Source organism: Lampetra planeri, chromosome 20, assembly GCF_965212315.1.
Source record: "Lampetra planeri chromosome 20, kcLamPlan1.2.h2, whole genome shotgun sequence".
Taxonomy (NCBI): Eukaryota; Metazoa; Chordata; class Hyperoartia; order Petromyzontiformes; family Petromyzontidae; genus Lampetra; species Lampetra planeri.
Genome location: NC_136126.1, coordinates 1,919,977 through 1,926,667, shown reverse-complemented (window position 1 = coordinate 1,926,667; position 6,691 = coordinate 1,919,977). Strand labels below are relative to the sequence as shown.

General features: G+C 44.9%; 1 long non-coding RNA gene across 1 annotated transcript; it reads right to left on the bottom strand.

Annotated features, from left to right (window-relative positions):
- Positions 1-9: 9 nt before the first annotated feature.
- Positions 10-5,257, bottom strand: LOC144724263 (uncharacterized). Its single transcript, XR_013586455.1, has 4 exons — positions 5,204-5,257; positions 2,478-2,552; positions 695-891; positions 10-94 (listed from the first exon to the last, which is right to left on the bottom strand). It is a non-coding gene; the product is annotated as an uncharacterized LOC144724263 (long non-coding RNA).
- Positions 5,258-6,691: the final 1,434 nt, after the last annotated feature.

The following is a 6,691-nucleotide window of genomic DNA, read 5'->3' as shown; positions in this document are numbered from 1 at the left end:
TGCCTGTTGTGGGGTGAGGTTGATAGCTTTTGTAAAACACAGGACAGCCTTCTCATGCTCCCCACGGTTAAATTCCTCAAGCCCCTTCATGGAGCTGCAAGAGACCGATAACAATTGAACATATGGCACGGTGAGTGTCTGCAGAGTCGTATTTTTTTCAAAGTGCCATGACTAAATCCTGCATTCAATAATGAATGCAATGTCCTGATAGAACTAAAATCTTTTTAGTGAAAGGAGTTTACTCATATATGATTGCATAAGGTTGTACCACTAGCTTCTATAGCCTTCATTCAGTACAGAACGTTTGTCAAGTGCACAAATGTTAACTTGAGTTTGACTAAAGCTGCCATTGGCTATTACACTGGGTTCACGTGTATAGAAAATCAACAAGACACTTAAACATGTATTCCTTCTTGTAGCTGCCAACACAGGGATCTCTTACTGCCTTTCAGTTAAGGTCTTTGCATTATCTTCTTTCATGGATACCTAGACGACGTGGATTTCAAGCTATAATACCTCGACAAAACGTAAAAATAACAACACCTTTTCATTCACTGTGTCTTGGCACACGCTTTGCTTTGCCACCAATATTATAAACCCATAAGGGGCATTGGGTATGCAAAAAGCTGCCGCGCGAGATGGACATTAAAAACGACATCGTGGGAAAATGTACGACACTAGAAACACAACCCACTGCTGCCTGGCTTTGTCTTCCAAGACGTTCTGCATGCTGGGTCCTGCCCTTTGACCTCTGCCATCATCCAGCAGGAAGACGGCCCCGGAGCCGATGAACTGCATGCGATTGCGAGCCCTTCTCCTTGCTCCCTCCAGCTGCTCCTCAGAAACCGCCGTGGGGAAAGTGCATGGCGGGGCGCCTTGTTCATCTTCAGCCTCATGATAAAAAAAAAATACAAAAATTAAACATAGGCTTACACAAAATCGTAATATAACAGCACAAAGTACACCCGTCGTAGTAGTAATAATATACATACACACGCACAGGAGAGTCGTGCAGAAACATCCATTTTTGTACTGAACCGATATGCTCTTCGCCTTCAGCAAGCGACGTTGAACAGCGTGGTGAAGTATGATCAGATACCTCGCGCATGACCCTCGCGGTAGAAGAACGCTCGCATCCAGCAGTGGACTGACAGTAGGCTGTACTACCACTTCACAAATACCTAAGAGGACGAACTCATCTACTCATTTTCATTCTGGGAAAAAAAGACCCACTTTGCGAAAACGCAATGTAAGGTTTCAAAACACATTTGCATGCGAGCGGCTGTACGCACAGGTCAACAATGCTAATAATGGTTACACGACATTGACAATGTGTATGCTTAATATTCTTGATACAAAACATAACATTGTATATTTAGCAAATAGGAGGGGTCACATAACTCGCTGTTATTTTTACATTTTAACACATAACTCATACTATTTGTAGTGGATTCATTGGTGAAGTATTAATTTGACAATATTTTAGCGAGAATATTCGATTTGTCTGTGTGTGTAATAAAGAGCCTCATTTGTACCATGTAGGATTCAAAGGAAAAGTGGCTAATTATGATGTCCTTAATAGCCTAGTAACTTATAAAAATGTCACGTTGAATTAATTCTATTTGGTCGTATCTGAAAGTGACAACGCAAGAAGTTCAGCCACTACACTTAGATATACTTTAAAAAAATCGTTTGAACTAAGTGGAAATATTTAATATTGGTAGGAACCACCTGGTTCCACCAGCCCACAGGGGATTATTGTGTCCGTCCGTCGTGCAGGGAGGGGCTGGGTGGAGAGGGTGGGGCTGAGTGGGGAGGGTGGGGAGGATCTGGGTGGGGAGGGGCTGGGTGGGGAGGGTGGGAGGGGTGGGGCTGGGTGGGGAGGGGCTGGTCACCCCGTGGTGCCCTTATAAACTCAACGTTTAACCTACTCACGCCGGCTTGTGCCTGCCCTCACAGTCGGGCATATTTGCGGAATACACCACGCCGCCGTTGACCCTGGCCATTGACCGAGCAACCCAACGTTCCTACCAGCTCCCTCCGCAGGAATGTGTTATTTAATTTATTAAATCAATGAGAAACTGATTTGTACTTAGGATAACGTTCATTGGACTTTGCATACATTGAATTCACCATCATCAGTTATGATCCACTGCTGGAAGCCATTGCCATCACTCACTGCCTAGCGATGTAATAATCCACCAAACATTGTAACACGTAACTCATTTAGTATGGAAATAAGACATCTATTTTGGAATTCATGTGCGATAAACAGATAATTACAGTGGTTGGAAACCTGTCTAAAGTTCTTCTGTCTTCACAAATGCAGCTGGAATTCATGGAGCCGCCGTGTCCATCGGCCGCTGGATCTACGTTGTATTTTGGTCGCGAAAGCCTACGTGTTAAACTGACGTAGCATTTTATTTCAAGGTGGTGAAATGTACTCTCGCACGATTGTTACTTTTGTTTACACATACCTGTGTACTGCAGCTCTCCTCTCCATTGCCCTGACGGCGATCCACATCCATGGACAGCAACCCTGGTATGGCCCTCTGCAAAATGTTCACAGTTGCTTTTAAACTCGAAGTTAGTGATTTATTGCTAAAACGAGCATGGAGGTGGTGCCCATCTCCTGTTCACAGCCCTGAGTCAGTGGTAGAAAATTATGCATGCCAACGGGGGGGCAAGTCACTCCACAGCACAACCACGGTTGACTTTCCTACAAAGTAGTACCAATTTTACCGACCCCGTAAGGTTGATGGGCTGAGTCAACCGACCCAACCGGGATTTTAAATTGCAACCTGATTGCAAGCCGCCAACCGGGCCGCTTTTGTTCCTTATCCACGTGGAAAGCAGCCAGCACCGCTGCGACACTGTCAGTTGTGGTCATCGTCCAGCATGGGAAATTAACCTGATCAACGGAGACCCTCAAACACTCATGTTCAATTAAGTCACACAAAGGCAATCAATTGTTGCTATTGACCAATTATTCCGACTACATGTGGGTTTTTTTTTTGCGTGCTGTGCAATCTGGGCTTGGTCATTCAATTCTCACACAGCTGCTGGTGTGAAAAGCTCAAATGCAGGTGCTTGGAGGGGAAAAAACACTTAACTAATGCAAACGGACATTGAGGCCAAGGAGTACTTCGTCTCGTTCACACGACGTAGCCATCAATTAATCAATTACTCTATTTTCCACTCGTCCATTCTTATTACACCAACAATAACCATGTACAGGGAGGTCCCCTACTTAAATGAACGAGATATCCAGCAAATCATTGAATACATACTTTACAAACCCATTTGTTCATCAAACGACGGTCGTGAGGGTTATGTTACCATACTTCACCACGCTGGCCACAGACGAGATATCACTCGCCACTGATGTGTGTACGGTGAACTTCTTTCGCACCGTACGTAGCCAACCGTTCTAATCGAAGGTGCGGAGGTGATGCTTGCGGTGATCTAACCACCGCTCAACCGCTCCGCACCATCAGTAGATAGAATACGGAACTTTGTTGCTTAAAAGTAAACTAGCAAAGACAATTCTTTGCATCTTATTTGTATATTAACTATATACTTTTCCGTGGAAACTCGGACCCATATCTTCAAGAGAGGGGCCTTGCTCATATCTGGCAGTTCTCCAGCATTGATTCGAGCTAGCCTGACATAATAGATGTGCTATTATGATACATTAAATCATGTTTATTGTTTTTTGTAACGTCTTTACCTGCCCCTGCTGGACATCAATATAGCTCATCGAATTCCTCCAGTATTAAAACGTATTCTGATATGCACCATGAATTACGTGCAATGAAGAAGGGCCATAGCCCGAAACGTCGTTTATTAAATGTGTTTTATTACTTATTTGAAAGCCACGGTATTATTGACGATTGTTACGTGTTTTGTTGTTGCTAACAGCAGAGGGTGCTGCTGGGTCGTTCAATATCAACAACTGTTACATTTTGACTTAAAACTTTCGTGACTGCAAGAATTCATATTCGGAATGACGATAGTCAAGAATTATAACAACGGAGTGACGGCCAAGGGCTGGAACGCGTCCGAGGACGAACTACCACAGAGATGTAACGACGAGAGCAGTTTGCGTGCTATGATTGTTGAACTTCTTTCGCACCGTACGTAGCCAACCGTGTTAATCGGACGTGCGGGGGAAAGGCAGCAAGGTGCTAAATGGATCGTTGCATGGGGCCATATCGTGAGGTGCCGGTTTGTTAGGGGGCTTCCATCCGGCAGTGGATTGCTCATGGCTGATGATGATGATGATTAAATCATCCCACTGCGAAGTGAATTTACGAACCTCGGGAGCGGTTCAATCCAGTGCAGGTCAAACAATTTAATTGTTTTGTTTAAATACATCGGTGCTTGGCGAGAGAATCGCGTAGCGGTTTTGAGTCTCATCGATGCTCAACTTTTGCCAGTGCCGTTTGTTATAGGCGGCTTGGCGTTTATGAGCCTTTAGGACTGTGCTTCAGTAACTATTTAATACAATAGCCTAGGCTGCGTTACAATACGCTGCAGCCTGTTTGTCAAACCACTGCGCGGATCGTTGTGGGGGGGTCATTTGACCATATTTCACCACGCTGGTCAATGGCGTTTGGTGACAACAAACAGCACGTAGAAGTGCAGTACAACAATGGATTTTGCTGCACGGCTCTCCGCTGTTCCACAACTTAATGCCTTGTTATGCGCAGTGGTCGCCCTTAATAAAAGCACGGCTCTAGGCAGCCTTCAACCACGCTAAGCTTCCGATATTCGACAAGATCGGACACACTGCGTCGTCCACGTGGTACAATAACAATCACAGCCTTGTATCCTCTCCACTGCTGGATGAAGGCGTCCCTCCTTAATCTTCCCGAGCAATCGGCATCCAACCTCGCTTCCCTTCCTCCCGCAACCAGGGCTGATTTCATCGCTCCATCTTCCACCACCACTCTCTCACAAGACGCTGCCACTCACCGAGAGATCTTCTTCTCGTTAATAAATTACAACAAACCCCGACGGCTCAGCGCGCAGCATCGCAATCTAAACAAACACGAGCTAAGAGCCGCCGCAGCCGAAATGTCAACGCGTCGAATGCGCGCGTCGCCCGACATCTGGTGTCGGTGCGAGACGATAGACAGGAGGCCCCTTGAAATTTAATTGCTAAATTGTAGAATGTGTGCGAAGTGAGAGGCGCGTTTACGCTGGTGAAGTCGTCGGACTTGCCCGCTGGAATCGCTAGGCCGCGACGCTTTTCTTGTCGCCATGGAGACCGCAAACAAACACGTGGGGAGCAGCGAAACGCGTTTGGCTTTTTAAAAATTAATTGCTAAAGGTTTATTTAAATTTTATTTTGGGGGGTTATATCGCGTACCGAGTCGCGATCAGTTGTTTAACCAGTCAACACGTTTGTCCACAATAGTGTGTGGCCTTTAAAGGGTGTAAAATATATCACGGGGGGCGACGTTTCGGGCAAATGGCCCTTCAACGAACGCGTGTTGTGGACGATCGTGTTGCTGTTTGTGTTTTTATGCCCCGCTGTGTATCACCACCACCACTAGGTAATTTGTTTGTTGGTGACCGCGGTCACTGGGTATTGCTTTTGGTGACCCAGGTTAGAATTATCCCACAAATTACCTGGTGGTGATGATGATGCAAGACAAATAAAATGGATAACAGCAATCAGAATCAGTATTTATTCTGGAGGATTCCGATGAGCTATACATCTTTTCCCCCCCCCCACAAATGTTCAGTAGTTTTCACAGATGTCCAGCAGATGACGCAAATATACATCAAGAGCGGATCAGAATTAAGCGTAAATTCTGGCTACATTCCAAGCCCAACAAGTGTCATCTTCTGGCCTTGTTTGCCCAATTATTTCGGAATATTCATCCCGTTGTGCCTTCACAAATGATCCTAGATTTGTACAAATATAGCTGTGGCTGTATCCCTCAAACACAGTCTATAATCAACTTCAATGCGACTTGTTTGACTGTAATAGGCATGTAGCGATGAGGACAGATTATCCGTACGATGCTTGCAATAAATTACATGGCTCGTATCAAGACTTGCACAAATTGTGTGCATTTAGCCTAATGGTCGGAAATTAATGATACAATATGGAGCGAAGCTTAATCATTATTAGAATAAATTGTAGTCATCTAGGGGGGTCCTGAAATAATGTTGATGGCACTGAAGTATGTTTTAAAGTATCTCTTCATAAATTACGCCTAATTTACACACTCGACATTCCACTGTTGATAGTTGTATCGTATATCCCCACAGATGGCCAGACATTTAACAATTCTTTAAACTTTTTATTTTACTAGGTAATACCCACTGAGCTATATAGCTCCTGGCTATCGCAAATGATAGCTCAATGAAGTGGCTTATCACGTGGACATTTCATCGCAGCCAAATACTCGAAACGCACGATTATAAATGTGGAGGGAAAAACCGGAGGACGCGGAGAAAAAGAATCACACGACCACAGGGAGAGAGACACGCAAACTACAAATATACAGCAGGCGCCAGGGTCGGGATCGATCACACGACCTCCTGTATACCAGGCGAGGTAGTTAACATCTGCCCACTCTAAACAAGACCTTTTTTTGTGCGACAATATGGTACACTGTGCACTTGTGATCATTTGTTTTCCAAGACACTCGGCTCAGTAACTCCCCATGATAGG